Raw genomic sequence first — 16690 nt, 5'->3', positions numbered from 1 at the left:
TTGGACCAACTGCACATAACTAGAGCTTATCACGTTGCGGAAATTACGGGAGGACTCGAAGGCACAGGAGTCCGCCGAGCCCCGGGAGAACAAAGATTAATACCTATCTGTGCCTTGCGGCCCCTGACCTCTGCTATCTGTAAATAATGTTTAGAAAGGATGGGGCACATCATGATCTATGATATGGTGGCGGCCATTCCAGTTGTTCTGTCTTCAGATGTGATTTATCATTCTCTATGGTGACACAAATCATGGCCCTAACTTGATGTGCTGGCATGCCGGATCCCCGAGTTTGCATCCTAACATTTTAAACCTGAGTTAGACTTCACCGCCTGCTTCAATTCAGAAATAGGCTGCAAAAAAAACACACTTTGCGAGCATTTTGGTTCCGCCGCTGGCTGGGAGCAGCAGTTCCTTTCCAGCCCTGAGAAGGGCCAATGAGAAGGCATATGAATAGTGAAATGATTGATTTTTTTAATTTAATTTTTTCCATATTTCTTTTACGGGTCTGAAGAGATGATTTAGCAGTTAAAAGTGCTGCCTGCTCTTTCAGAGGACCTGGGTTTTATTAGCACCCATGGTGGGTGGCTCACGACTGCATGTAACTCCAGCCCCGGCGAATCCAACGTCCTCTTCTGACAACGTTGTGGAGGTGAAATAGCTGTTCTAATACGTGTGTCTGTGTGAGCGTATGTGCGCATGTGTGTGGGGACCTGCGGGTGCCGCAAGAGGGCATTAGATGCTTCAGAACTGGAGCTGTGGAATGTCTAGTTTGTTACGTGGGTGCTGGGGTGGGAACGCTAGTCCTCACGATTTCCTAGCAAGCCCTCTTAACCAGCGTGCCAACCTATTAGCCAAACGAGGTCTAATTGTAGGTGAAAAATTGTCCTCGATTTTCTTTCTTGTCTCACTTCCTTTCAGCATAAATAAGATGCCGAGTGACCAGTGAAACCAGCCTGCATCCAGCTATCTTCAGGAACACTAAAGGAAAGGCGGCCTCGGGAGTGTCCTGTCTAGGGACCTGACCCCAGAAGCATGCACATTAGCTCTCTGTCACACACGGAGGGCCTGCAGGCTTCTGTGGTGAGTGCTAGCCTCTGTGGAGAGATGTTTTTGTCCCAAAAGCAGGGTGTGCAATCATACTATGTCTGCCCCTCAGTGTAACCATGCTCCCTGAAATGGATGGGAATAAGAGGACATGAGGGGGTTCTATGGGAAAACACCCCATTTCTTTGGAAGCTGTTTCTTTCTGTAAAGGGCGATTCCTACAGAAAGTACAGTAACTAATTAAAAAAAAATGACATTGTATCATTTATCTTGGGAATAACCTTTGTATTTAGTGCAAATTATTATTATTTCTTTTATATAAAGAATCCGAGGATGTTGGATTTAAAATTAATTTATGATTTATTTTTTTCCCTTTCGAAACAGAGACTCATTATGTAACCGAGGTTGGCCTAGAACTTGCTATGTAGCCCAGGCTGTCCTCACCCCCACCTCAAGTCCTGAAAATGCTGGGATTTCAGGCGGGTGACAGCACACCCAGTAAAAATAACATTTGACTTGCAACGATTCACAGTTAGATGGTACCTTCCGAAAGGGTGCAACTGTATGTTATGGATGTATGTTTAAATTAAAAAAAAAATAAAACAAAATGTCTTTTCTAGATTCACGTTTTGTTTAGACAGAAATTCAGTGTCTTAGCCTGATGGAGCAACGAGGGGACATTTTCTCCTCTGTGGTCCTACCTCGAGCAAAGCATTACTGTTCCACCCAACCCTGGCTTAACCCGATGTCCTCTCTGTCTCCTTGTTTCGCTCGCAGATTGTCCCCGGGTTTCCAATGCCTGTCAGTGAGCTAAGATGACAGATTTGCCCGTGCTGGTGGGCTGAGGCAGTACGTGTGTGAGCTCACGCCTCTGGAAGCAGTTCCTGTGATGCTGCTGTGCCCAGCGGTGACTTCGAAGGCAGGAGCTGAGGTGAACACAAATCCAGGGGAAACGAGGAAGCAGAGGTCTAAGTGACTCCCAGCATCTCACTGGGCCAGGAAGACACTACCCTGCGTCTTACTCTATAGTTCTCATTTTTAGATGGAGACTTCTGAGCCACTCTGGAGACAATAGAAACATCCCCAGGGATGTCCAAAGTGACATCCATTTGCTCATCCCAACCCCAGACGGTGAGCGGCAGTGAACTTTCGGTGCATAGCAGCATTTTGCCATATAGAGTGGGTTATTAATACTACCCCGGAGCCTTGGCAAACTCCGGCCTCCACCACATTTCACATTCTACTTTTTCGTAAACATCTTATCTCATCCAACCCAACATAGCTCCCTAATTCTTTATATAACCATGGAGCTCAACACTCCACCTTCGTTGGATGGGTCCTTCTCAAACTCGCTTTATATTACAACAACATTAATTGCTATTTTATGCTCATCCGCAGACAGACATCTTCACAACTTCTTGGTAACTTACAAGTGCACTGGTTGACAGCATCCTCAATTAGCAGAGTCATTTCCATATCCTGGACATATACATTGATCAGAAAAGATGACAATTTATTTTTAGACAGACGCAGCCTGCATAATTTAAATATATTTCCCATTTGGCAAAAATGGTGTTGTAGCTAATGTATGTTCAATATTTCCAAAAACATTGGTACTTTCCCATAAATATCTTCCATATTTTTTTTCAGTGAGTAATAAAATAGGTTGAGGTGGGATGTGTTTTAGCCCACCACATTATATCACTCCTATTTTTCCTCTTTGTTGGATGGCAATCAGGGGCCCCGATGCCAAGCTTTGGAAGCAACAGCATCTGGCTCCTTGGCAGAACCCGCAGGCAGACTTGTTGCCAACCTCTAAGCTGTGTCTGGGTCTGTTGCAGGGTTTGGCTGCAGATGGGCGCTCTGGGTTGCCTCGTGCTTCTGGAAGCCAGTCCTGGCTTTCCTTTTATTCTGAGGACTTTACTCATTTTTATTCATTTGTGAAGAAGGGCCCATCCAAATGTTTTATGAAACCAACACAGGAGAACATTAATGGATCAAGTTTTGCCTTTGAAGAGGCAGAGGTCATTGTACATTTAGGCAGGAGACACCACACGCTGGAAGACAAGTCCACGCGTGGGCGAGCTTCGTCCCTTGAGCTTCTTTCTCTTCCACAGGGCTCCGAGGGAGGGTGGATTTGTATTCCTGTCCCTCCCTCCCTCAGGATGGGGCTGTGTGCTTACTGGAAAAACAGAAACAGGGGGAGCTCAGCCATCCTCGGATGGAGAAAGCCTCCTGTTCCTTTGTCTCTTTAATGGAACTAGACCCCGAGGACACAAGGACTGTGGCAGAGGTCCTCTGTGCCCTGCTCTCCCCTTCGGTGTTACTGTTCACCTGAGTGTAGAACCACGCCATGACAAGAACAAAGGGTGCACACTAAGTCTTAATTTAGTCCCAGCTCAGCACATACATCGAAGACAGAGCTTTTGCCATGACTGTGGCCTCTAGTGCAAGAGCTCCTGGTTTTCTTAGAATTTTGAAATGCTGTCTCCAGCTCAGTGGTGCACTCCTATGATACCAGGAATTGGGAAGCAGAAGAAAGGTAGGGAGTTCAAGGCCATCCTGGGCAACATAGCATACTAGATTTCATCTCATAAAAAGCAAAAACCAAAGACACCCAAATTGTTGCAACCCACCGATAAAAGAAACAAATCGTAACAACTCACCAACAAAAGAAACACTCCTATTACTATCCCTGTTATTTATCACCCAGATCTGCTAAAAACAAAACAAAACAAAACAAAAAACCCAACAAACAACAACAACAACAGAAACCCCCAAGTCTGGGGGCTTGAGGAAGAATTAAGAACACTAGCTGTTCTTGCAGAGGACCTGGGGTCAGTCCCCAGCACATACAAGGTGGCTCACAACCACCTGTAACTCCAGTCCTAGGGGAGCTGATGCATTCTTTTGTGAGCACATGGTACATAGATATTAATGCAAACAAATCACCATACCCATAAAATAAAAATAAAAGGAAAAAATCCAACAAATCTCTGTCTTGCACATACACGATACCACTATTTTAATGGACATATATTTTATTCTTGTTCTCAAGATGTAACCATTGTGTGGTGTCTCCTGGGTGCATTCCTCTCATCCACTCTTTCATTGGCAGCTTTTGACTGAGTACCTACTGTTTTGTCAAACACCAAGTCCTGCTCTCACGGTGTTTGTTTTCTGTTAGAGGAAGGATGCTATGAAATCGACTCCCAAGATCACTGTAGACGGCAAGAGTGCTATTAGGGAAATAAAACCGTAACATGCAGAACATTGTAGTGGAGGTGGAGAGCCATTCAAGACGGATTTGGGCCCACTTCTGGGCATCTATCCAAAGGAAATAAAATTACTATCTCACAGAAAGCTGCAGAGGCTGAAGAAATGGCTTGGTTGAGAGTGCTGGCTAGTCTTGCAGAGAGAGGACTCAGTTCCGATCCCAGAAGCTATAGTGCAGGCTTGTAACTCTAGTTCTCCGGGATCTGACCCTCCCTCTGGACTCCACTGACATCTGCACCCACATATGCAAACACACACGCACACAGTAGTTATGGAAGGTGATGTGTTTGTCAATCAGCTTGCTGATACAGTCTCTTAAGTGTATATCCAAACGTCATGGTAAACATCTTTAATCCGTGAACTTCTTTTTGGTTTTGTGTGACTCTGTGTGTGTGTGTCCATGCATGTATATGCATGATCATGTGTATGCATGCAGAGACCAGAGAAGGGTATCAGGTGTCTTCCTCTACCATTCTCTGTCTTACTCCCCTGAGACAGGGTTTCTCATTGCACCAGAAGTGTGGTGTGAGTTTAGATAGGATGATTGGCCAGCAAGCTCCCAGCATCCACTTATCTCCATCCTCTAGCACTAGGGTAATCAATAGTCATATGTGAGTATCCATGGCTCCTTTATGGGAATGCTGGGGGTTCAAACTTGGGTCCTTATGCTTGTGTAGAAAGCATTCTTATTCCCTGAGGCCATCTCACACCCTTGAAAAGTACCATCATCATCATCATCATCATCATCATCATCATCATCATCATCATTATTATTATTAGGAAGTTCTGTCCCTTGTGCTTGAGAGTGGCCTGACCAGGAGAGATTATTTAAGAAAGTAGGATTAGGTCTAAGACCACATCAGCAGAAAGGAGTCAGCCAGTGTTCTTCAAGGGCAGCAGAGCTGCAAGAGATAAAAAGGAGGCAAAGGTATCAATGAAGAATGACCCTGGCACAGCTGAGGGCCAGAAGGGCATGGAGTAATGATCCTGCTGGGTGTCAGACAGGGGCTTATTCACTGAGAACATGGAGTGAGTCATGGAACATATTCTAGTAGCAATGGGAAGCCATTGGTATTTTTCAGTCGTGGAATGACATGGTTAGTTCCTAAGTTTGAAAGGTCACTTTGGCTACAATGTAGGGGAAGGAAAGACACAGAGAAGTAGCAAAGTTACAATGATCCAAGTCCAAGAGATGATGTCTGTTAATAATGCTTATGCTGGCTAATCTTCACAAACAAGCACACACACACACAAGCACACACACACACAAGCACACACACAAACACAAGCACACACACATAAGCACACACACACACAAGCACACACACACAAGCACACACACACAAGCACACACACAAGCACACACACACAAGCACACACACACAAACACACACACAAGCACACACTCAAGCACACACACACAAGCACACACAAGCACACACACACAAGCACACACACAAGCACACACACACACACAAGCACATACACAAGCACACACACAAGCACACACACACACGCACACACACAAGCACACACACAAGCACACACACACACACACACACACACACACACACACACACACGATGCACATGATTTTAGAATAATCTCTTGTACCTAATGGGACAAAACCTAGAATTTGGGAGGACCATGAGACCTTGCACCATGAAACTGAATAGAGGAGAAGAGCGTTTATGGTTCCATTTGCCTTCCAGCAAGAACAAGGTGAAGTTAAGCTCAAGTGTGGAAGTGTATTCCTACCATCCCAGGAATCTGAGAGGAGAAATGGGAGTTTAGGGCTACAAATTGAGAACGTGGGAGGGGAGGGAGGAAGAGAGGGAGATGAGAGGGAGAAGAAACAAGCAATCAAAAGGCTATAGTCAGTGGGGTGTGATGGCACCTTGAATCTCAGTGCTCAGGAGGCAGAGGCTGTGGGTCTCTGTGAGTTAGAGGCCAGCCTGGTCTACACAAAGAGCTCCAGACCTAGCCAGGGCTACGTAGAGAGAGCAGAGAGCTTAATTTCTTTTTAAAGGTTCATTCAAACTGGGTGCTAGTTGTGCATGCCTTTAATCCCAGCATTTGGGAGGCTGAGGCAGGTGGATCTCTGTGTTTGAGGCCAGCCTGGTCTACAAGGTGTGTTCCAGGACAACCAGGGCTACACAGAGAAACTTTGCCTCAAAAAAAAAAAAGAAAGAAAGAAAGAAAGAAAGAAAGAAAATATTTATATCAAAACTTTATATGACAAGAAAATGAATCAAGCAATCGGGGGTGGGGGAGGGTTGAAAACACAGCTTGGCAGATTGCTCAGAAAACAAGAACAAATTAAGGTGGCTGGGCCAAGGTATCTGGAATGCCTTTCTGTGTGTGCTCAGGGTGGGAGCATAAACCTGCTCTCTCCTAGGAGAACTAACTTCAGCTTCTCCCTCACCCCAAGTTCAAGTGCTCCCCAGATGCTCTCACTCTTTGAATGTGAACACGGGACACAGAAGACCATCTTTCCCCTTGGGCTCATATGTTCTAGGCTCTCACCCTCCCAGAGCCGAAAATTCCCACTAACTCCAAGGAACCTGAGTTTCAGCAGACTGAAAAGGAGGAACCGTCTGCTCGCTAGCATAGGGAGTCATTCTTGTTCACTATTGCACAAGTGTCAGAGGAAAAAAAAACCCACAAAAGACTGTAGGATGCAGTCACTAACTGGTGACTACTGTGGGGAAATACAAGGCACACTCGTGGCATCTGTTGGACTCTTTGGTGTCTACGGCTATGGTAACCTGACGAGACTCAGATCTCACATCCCCAGCTCCTTTCCCCTGTTAAAAATCACCACGAATGTCAAACGCTGTTGCTTCTCTATTGCTCCCCAAGAGCTGGCGTGCTAACGTTTTCTATGTTAGCTGAAGAGTTGTTGGTTTTCTTTCTCCATTTTTAGAAAACTGTTATTAAACATTGCCAAACCTCTTCAATTAGGCTAAATCAGTGTAATCTACTTAATGTAAATTGAAGTGGTCCATCCCTTTTAAGTGAGCAAATGCCTCCACCGTGATGCTACGTCCATGTGGACAGCAACTTTTTTTAAAGTCAAATATTGGACTGAATTGACCGATCATTTGCCTGAATGTATCCATCAATTTATAAGAATATATATATATGCACATATGTACATATATAAACATATATGCATTGGTGTATATATGTGCATGGATATGTGTGTGTTTTTGTGTATTTGTGTATATGTGTATGTATATATGTGATCACAGTATTGAACTCACTTTCCTTTAAAGTTACTTCTGACTTATATCATATTGGGTAAACTGTTGTACATTTCCCCTTTTATGCAAAAATTTTATATGTTCTTCCTCTATATTCTGTCCCTTAGATTCTATCCGTCCTTGGAAACGTGATGCCAGTTGAAAGTGTATGGATTTGTCACTACAAGTTATGACTAAATATGGCTAGTTTCTCATCCTTATCATCGAAGACTTTCAGGATGTTGACGGTGACCTTGAGATTCCTCATTTAGACTGAGCAAAATCACTGTTGCTTCTGACAAGGAAACAGAAGAGCCAGGCTGACGAACAGTGTCTCCTTGGCTAGATGGGTTCAGGACCTTCCTAAAACATTAAAGTGTTGTCTGGCCTCAAAACTAACAACTTTTGGGCTCCTTCTTTTTCCTGTGGAGTTCTCTGAAAGCACAGTGCTTGAGTAACAGTGACTGGGGTCAGTTCCAGGAACAGAGCCTGGCCAGAGCCAGCTGCCAGGACCTGAAGCATCTATGGGGTCTTCCCTTCCTTGGCAGTGAATTCGAGTGGGTACCAGTGTACCTAGTCCATGTGATAATAGCATCTCACAGGCCGCCTGGCAGTGGTTCCAGTGGCAGAATTTTCAGAACCATTTGCTCTCCTGATACTCTTGAGTGTGTTGAGAGGTGTAGTGCAGATAATTCCTAGCCACAGCATTCGTCTAGCACGAATTAGATAAAGTCTGAAGTGTGTACCAGTGGGGAGGGAGATGGTTCAGTTGTACTTGTCATCCCAGCATCAGGACCAGAGTTCAGATCTCCAGCACCCGTGTAGAAAAACTAGCTGCATGTACCTGCAAGCCCAGTGCTGTTTTGACAGAGACAGGCAGATCCTGGAAGTTCATTGACTAGCCAGTCTAGACAAATCATGAACTTCAGGTTCAGTGAGAGTCCTTAATTTAAAAAAAATTAAATTATAAATAAATAAATAAATAAATAAATAAATAAATAAATAAATAAATAAGTGATTTGGGATGTACTCAGTGGAAAAGCACCTGCCTCACATGTATGAGGCCCTGATTTCAACCTGCAGTATTGTCAAATAAAGGCGTTAAATTAAATCAATCAATCAAGTGAAAATCAACTAAGGAAGTCAACTGTCTTGAGCTCTGATTGCCATATGCACACGAGTGCACATGCCCACACTGACAAGTACACACACACACACACACACACACACACACACACACACACACACATGCCCACACTGACAAGTACACACACACACACACACATGCCCACACTGACAAGTACACACACACACACACACACACACACACACACACACACACACTATGCATGCACACAGAAATTTTGAGTCTGTGGAATATATGGAGGTTTCGCCCTCCAGGCAAACATCCCTGGTGTGACTGGAGTAAAAGCTGAGCATGTTCAGGTATCCCACGCAGCTGTCCTTAAAAATATTGACAAAACTCAATTATCTCTTTTTGCTGTCTGAAAGTCTACTTTACTACTCAAGTGTGTTCCTGATGTTCTGAGGACCCAGTTTTCCCTGCAACTCCACATCTGTGTGTCACACCCTTGGAGGCTGGCTACCCCGGCCTCTCTGCTGACATCTTGTTCCTCCTTCCATCCACCCTGTGAAGCAGATGAGCTCATCCAGCTCGCACCCTGGCCTCTGGCTCCTGAACTCCTTTGTTCATGAGTACTTTCCCTGAACTGCGATGGCCAAATCCAAGATGTCATCATTCACAAGCATCTCCACTCAGACCATGCCTCGGCTTGTGTGCTTCCCATAAGAGGAAAGTCTCCAAGTTGAGGATCTTATTCATCATTGCCATTTCTTCATCCCACAGACTCTCCTTAAAACTGTCTAATCTAACTTCCATTTCCTTTACTGAACCAGCAGAGCTCTGTTCCCTGCTACCAGCACAAATGCCTGCATCAGCTCTCTGCCTTCTCCTCTCAGACATCTCAGCATTGCTGGGCACAGGCGAAGCTCCCTCTGGAATCCTCTATTCCTGGGGCTTTCAGGGTGCTGTACCGCCTGGCTCTTTTGCTGTGCTCCTCAACTGTGGACTCTGTCCTTCCCTTTCTGGCCACTTGCATTCCCCCAAGGCAGCTCGCACACATCTCCATAGATTCAGGACGAGCTAATCTTCCTGACTGTCATATCAGCTTATGCAGCGCTGACACTCCTCAAGCTCAAGTCAATACACAACTGCCTTCTCCTGACCCTCTCTCAGATGACTAGCAGGCTCCTTACAATTGGCTGTGTCTACACTGAACCTTGGGTGTTTTTTTTTTCCTTCCTCAATATAACTGAGCTTTCTCTCCTCCTCTTAGCAATTACCCACCCAACTGCTCAGACTAAGAGCCTTGGGTTCATTACTTACTCTTCTCCTTCCCTTGGACTCTACATCCAACCCATGAATATATCCTAGTGATTCTGCTAGTGATGCTGCTTTCAAACCACATCCCCACACTGACCTCAACCCAGTATCACCACCTCTATAGCCAGGGTATCAGGCCCCATCATCCAGTCCTTTGCTTCCTTCCTGCCCCCCTGCCTCTATCAACCTGCCTATTGCTCGGCTTGCACAGGGCAGATTTCCCTGAAGCATAAATCAGGTTATGCCTCCCATGCTCAGTGTTCTCCGTGCCTTTGAAGTAGGCTTCAAGTCATCCAAAATGGCTGCCCGGCTCTGCTCCTGTCATCCCCTTTTCGATGTTTCTCTGTATACTCCAGCTTTTCTGTCCTCAGCCACATTCATTCCCATCTTAAGACCATTGTACTTGCTACACAGATGGTCTGAAGCTTTCTTCCCTCGGGTCTGTGTGGGCCTCCTACTCTCCTTCAGGCCTCGGCACACACAGCTCCTCCTCGCAGACTCCCCTGCTCAAGCAGTGCCCTGTTTCCACCTCAGCCCACAGCCTCTCCCTCTGACAATGCTTATTTCATCTGTTAGGGTGCACAAAAAAGCTCAAAGCTGTCACATTGGTTTGTCTACTACATCTGCTCCTTATCTCTATCACACTATAAAATTGTTATAGCCCATGGATTCAAGATAAGATGGTATTTCTTTCCATCAGTCAAGGGACAATGTCAAAGATGAATGTGTCTCTTGTAATCATCACAAGTACTCACAGAAATGTATATACATATACATACATATATATGCACACATATGCACGTATGCATATATAAACACATACATATCTATATGTATGCCTATATATGTTCCAGAGTGCTACTCAAGGTGAAATATTAGGAGATCATTGACCTGTTAATGTACACACGACTTCTCTTCCTTGTAGTTCATGTTGATTAATTGTCCAAAACAGGTGTCTGGAGCAGAGTGGCGATTTCTTTGACTGGGTTTAGTGACTCTAAGGTTTCCCCAAGAATTGCTCATGTGCCAGCACTAGATCAAAGTACATGATGGGTCAGGGGAGAGCCCCATGAGACCCGTAAACTTGGCTGACTCCTATCCAAAGGGAAGCTTTTGTTTGGTTAACACTAGGGGTCATGGGTTGCCTTCACTGATTTGGAGGGTGCATCCAGGACTACCTGGGGTGTAGGCGTAAGATTTGAGGAAGCATTCTGATGATGGATCTCCTACAGGCACAGACTACAACTATCTGAAGTGCCGGGTGATGCTCCCCTGGACCCGTCCAGCATGGAGGCCATTTTAGGTAGTGCCAAGTGCTGTAAAGATGGTGTTGTGTGGTTAGAACCCTTCAGTGAAGCCTGAGAACACAGAGGCGGTCAAACTGGAGGAAGGTGGATAACTGCAAAGGCATCCCAAGAATCTCACTGCATTAGGAGTTCACATGGAGGAAATCCTATCCAAGGGGGGAAGTGAGTCAGAGTTTGCTTACAGCACTGCCAGAGGACAATGGACTTCAAAAGAGATTTGAGATTTTACACTCTTAAGTTTTAAACGTCCTACCAAGTATTTTCACATGCCACTGTTGAATCCTTCAAAAGGTGTCTCAGGAAGGGTCTTCAGATGAGGCCATCTATGACAGAGCAAGTTCAGAGCACAGTCAGTCAGGTCATAGCATTAAGAAGGCACCAAAAGGGTTTGCATTTCCCATGTTCCCATAGCCTTCTTGAGCAGTTGACAAACACTCAAGTACTTACCTTATCCCATCTTGTGAGAATGTGAAACCAGTACTGGGTATAGGCGGTGCATGGAGACAGGTGGTCTGCCTGTAGCTTATATGCTACTTAAAATTCCCCAAGCCACCTACAGTAAGTGCTTGAAATAAATGGTGGGAATTCATTAGAAGAATCTTGCAAGCATCCATGTAACCCTTAAAGGCCATCCAAAGACAGAGAGAGGTTTCCAGCCTGTTGTACCTAGTACCCCAAGGAGCAGTATGGGGAAGACACAGGAACTCACCCATTTGAGAATCAAGAAACCTGCCCATTCTCCCCCCTCTCTTGCCAGAATATTTCACCCGGCCAAATATCAGGCTCTCACCCAGAGGCTGGGCAAGAGAGCATGCTTTCATATTTAATAGGCAGCCAATAAAAATACCACCCTGAGCACTAGGAGGGTCTATTTCAAGGGTAACAGTTTGAGTATACCCGTAATTTTCCTGCTTCCTGGGGCCTCCTTGGGACTCATTCTACTGTTTGGTATAAAACTCTTCTTGGGACTCTTGGTGGCCTTGGAGGGGGGAAGGATTTTAATGCCACCACTCATCTCTGTACAAGGGAAATGGTAAATGAACTATAAAAGCAAACAAACTAACCTGTGCCCAGGCAAACGGTGGCCAGCATGTCATGCCACAGGCAATTGGAAGCAGCCATGAGCCCGCTCTCTGTCATTTCACAACTGCTGGGTCATTCCATGTCTCAGAGCTCCCTGGCTCCAGTGGCATCTGCTTGTCATATCCTTCCAAGGGCTGATGAAAACCTATTCATTACCCTGTTGGGTTGAGACTCGACATCTACGATCACCTGGAAGGATTCCTTCGGGTATGATTTACTCATATTGATCACCAACGTCTTCCTCATTCTCCATAGATCAGCCTTGTGGAATCTCTAGAGAGCCAGAGAAAGAAGAGAGGCAATCCCTGCTCTCCAGGGACTGGTGCGTAATGGGAAATGCAGTTTACAGGTCGTGAGGTATGGGAAGGGCCATGTTGGGATACTGGAGGGATATCCTATTCAATGTCAGAGGCCTCCTAAAGGAATGCTTTGGGAGGGGAAGAACTTTCACGTCTCCAGATTTCAAGGAGGAATAGAAGCTCAAAGAAATGAAAGACAAAGAGAATCTGAGGTGTGGTCCAGATAAGTGAGTGAGCTAACCTTTCAGGTTAGAGAAAACAGGGTGTGCCCATCTGAAGGAAGATAAGGCAGAGGCTAAGCAGTGGAGACTCTCCTAGACTACTCTGTGAACGCTGCTATTTATTGTGGAGGCTGCGGGAAAGCTGGCCTGATTGTTGCTAAAAGCTCATCCTGTCAGTAAGGACAGAATGCGGAGCAGCAAGGCCAGAGCACAGTGAGATGAAGGTGAGGGGTCGAAACTAAGCAAAATCCACGACCCAGCAAATGTAAGGAGTCTGGTGTGGTGTCCAGCCTTCTGATACAGACATATATAATTTATCTACTATACACACATACCTAATATATACTAATATAATAATATACAATATATACTTATATAATAATATACAATTATATACTATACACATATTGTAATGGCTACAAAATTTGCTCCATTTCCACAGGAAACCCCCTCTTTCTAAGGTCAAACTCAAAATTCTTTCAACTGAAGGAGTTTACTCTAGGCCACACTTTGACTCTGAGAATCACAAGTCAGAGTGTGAACCCCCCAGGGGAATCTGGATCACAGAGCTGAGTTATGACGGCTTGGTGTTCTCAGGGTATATTACAATTCTTGCTTAAATGGGGTGTGACCTCGGAGACACAAAGGATGGGGATCCCAAGAATAGAGGTCGGGCTGCCATGCAAGCGAGATATATAAATACGAGTGTCAAGCCCCTCGAATGCATGAAAGGCTTTTAACATACCAGAGAGTTCCAAAGTGCAGCAGGCCTCGCAGCCACAATGAGATGATAATGGGAGAGACCAGCGGCAGGGACCACCCACCAGCGGCTTCATTGCTGTGACTAGGAATGAAGGGTCTCCCTGGAACTATTGACGCTGGATGGCATTGTCATTTTTAGCACATGCTAACTCTGTGTCTGTGAAAGAAATTGTCTCTGTTAAGCCGGAGCCAGACTATTTATGGACAACCAGGCTCCCACCACATTCCGGTGCCATGGCCATAGGTAAGAAAAAATGGAAAATGTCTGCCTGGTTTCCACACACTGACCCATAAATTCCCTGTCTGCGCTTAATTAACCGAGGAAGAATTATGCTTCGGGGCTCTCTTTTCTTTCTTTCTTTTTCTCTTCATTTTTTGGGGGGTGGGGGCCTCAAGCTTAAGTTCAGCACAAACCCTTACCTTCTTATTCATTCCCTTTTCTTGGGCCAACCTTGGGTCACAGTGGACACTGGGGCCACCCACAAAGCAATAGGTCAAAGGCCCACACTTAACCCTTTCTTAAGCCACGGAAAGAGACAGAAATCACTTGCGTTCCTTTGTGGAATTCAAAGATCAGACAATAATTAGTCCATTGCCCTTGCTTTAGAAATATACACAATGCATACATACGTGAGTACACACACTCACAGAAGTACATACACACACACACGCACATACATACACACAGATACACACACACATACACACACATACATACACACACATTCACACACATACATACACACACATACACACACATACACACACACATACACACATACACACACATACACACAGATACACACACACATACACACACATACACACAGATACACACACACATACACACACACATGTGTGCGCTCTTGCCATCTGTGCTGTAAGAAGGGAATGTGAAACAAGTCTTGCAGCAGATTTTTCTATTCCACCATAGTTCCATAGTTAAGGCCATTCAGTGTATGAGGAGTCGGGAGACTTTTGTGATTTCTCTGTCTTATTGGATGTTCAGCTCTACACTCCACCTTTGTAATGGGGCAAGGCAGGAGCTGAGAGGTGACAGTAGACAGTTGGTGGCATCTAAATGGGTGGCACAGTCTTGAGGGTAGACCAAAGAAAATAAAATTGTGGTGCAGTCTATAGACGTTAGATAATAGGTATTAAGTGTGGTTTAGGGGGAAGCAAATAGCCTTCATATTGTACTGTACGGCAGGTGACTGGAGGTGACAACAGCATGTTGTATGTTCTAAGAATAATGAGAAAGGGGAGCTTGAAGGCTTCAAACACAAAGAAACAAAAGGAAAATGTCATTACCTTAACTCAGTCATTATATATTTTATATATGAACTTTACACTTTACCTTGTATGTTGCATACATGAATGGATAATATTACATTACCCGTAAATAAGTACAAGTTCTGAAGTAGGAGTTAGGCTCCCCTGGTACAGTAACAGTAGGGGGTTCGTGTTGGACCCCCTGATAGTCAGGTAGTATACAGGGCCCATCCCCTGAATGGATGAGTTGTGAGGTCTCTACATTGGCTTGGCCCTTGGGTGCTCAAAAATGTGCAGTGTCAGCAAAGCGACTCAACCAGAAAGAGAAACTTGCTCTTTCTGTAAGATCCATAGAAGACCACTGGGCAGGGTTTCACGGCCTTATTTTCTTCATGGAGACTCCTTCTACTCTTAGGAGTTCTTTCTCACTTTTATTTAAAGTTTAATTAATTTAGTGTGTGTGTGTGTGTGTGTGTGTGTGTGTGTGTGTGTGTGTGTGTGTGTGTGAACTCAGAAGCTGCAGGTTGGAGGTGGCTCTGGTGAGCTTGATTATTCAGCATTAGATCCTTGAGTTAAACTCATCAAGAGCTGAGAAGGCCTTGGCAGCACTCACAAGAACTCACAGGAATGTTATATACTCGTGGAAAATCATCAAGACAGGGATGTCAGTATAGCAGTGTGCTTAGCATGTGAAAGGCCCTGGAATCTACCCTTAGCAACAACAACAACAACAAAGGAAGGAAGAGAAAAAGAGAAAGAAAAAAGAAAACAGAAAAGTTTAAGGAAATCATTAAATATTTCTGCTTTGATCATTTCATACTATGTCCATATATCAAATTGTGACACTACTCCCCAAATTTGTACTATTAAAATAAAAATAAATAAATAAATTAAAGGAGGGGAAAGAATATGTTTTCTTATCCCAAGTGGCCCGTTTCACTGGGCACCTGACTTATTCTTAGTTTATGTTTACCACTTGGCTGTTAGAGTAGGGGAATTTTTTTTTTTTTAAAGAGGTGAGGTCTAGGCCCTGGGGAGAGTGAGGGCTGGTACAGTGAGGATTTCTACTCTCCGTAAGGAGATTGGGGCTCACATCGTAGGATATCTGGCAGGCTGACAGACCCATAGGAAACCATGAAGACCAAAACAGACTCCACAGAAGGAGAACTGAGTTATGGTGAGTCCTGGTGTAAAAGATGATCAGAGTCACTTTACCGAGACTGTGACAGGAGGGGTGGAGTGTGAGGGGCAGACAAGGAAACACAGAGGCCTCCCTCAGAGCATTGTGCAGTTCCTCGGACACTCAGAGAGCCATTAATAATGACCCCCAAGAAGTTGGAGGCTGAGCTAGCTTAGATTTTTTTTTTATACCTAGCTTGGATTTTTTTTTTTTTTTAATTTACCCCTCTAGCTTGGATCTCACTGTTGCCCTTCATGAGCTGGGTAACCACAGAAAGGTCAACTTTGTCAAGCTTCAGTTTTTTCATCACTAAAACTGGGTGTGGATAGAATTCCTTTGTAATTTTGGTGGGATTGGGTAAAATGTTTAGAGTACCCCAGCATTTGGTAATATGAGTCACTAGGGTGGCCCTACAGGACTGGGGAGAGCAGGGTATTGATACACAGCAGCTCTGTCAGGGAACTCTGACTAGTGACTCTTGTGACTTCCAAATAAGGAGTAAGGAGTCTGTTATAGAGATCTTTGTTCTTATTTTTCTCCAATCCCTACCACACGGCATTATACACCAGGATGCAACGCCAAACCACCAGAGAG

At 44.8% G+C, this 16690-nt stretch overlaps 1 long non-coding RNA gene across 3 annotated transcripts; it reads left to right on the top strand.

The window, feature by feature from the left end:
* Positions 1-822: 822 nt before the first annotated feature.
* LOC103692343 (uncharacterized) lies at positions 823-7967 on the top strand. 3 transcript variants are annotated; one of them, XR_015636369.1, is made up of 3 exons: positions 823-871; positions 1825-2178; positions 7697-7962. It is a non-coding gene; the product is annotated as an uncharacterized LOC103692343 (long non-coding RNA). The 3 variants fall into 3 exon arrangements; XR_015636370.1 differs by having other exon boundaries at positions 852-1083; positions 1825-1978; positions 7697-7967; XR_015636368.1 differs by lacking the exon at positions 823-871 and adding an exon at positions 960-1083 and having other exon boundaries at positions 7697-7967.
* The last annotated feature ends 8723 nt before the right edge of the window (positions 7968-16690 follow it).

The sequence above is a fragment of the Rattus norvegicus genome, chromosome 13 (assembly GCF_021556685.1).
Source record: "Rattus norvegicus strain SHRSP/BbbUtx chromosome 13, alternate assembly SHRSP_T2T, whole genome shotgun sequence".
NCBI lineage: Eukaryota > Metazoa > Chordata > Mammalia > Rodentia > Muridae > Rattus > Rattus norvegicus.
Note: the sequence above shows the minus strand (reverse complement) of the source record. Positions and strands in the feature narration are given on the sequence as shown.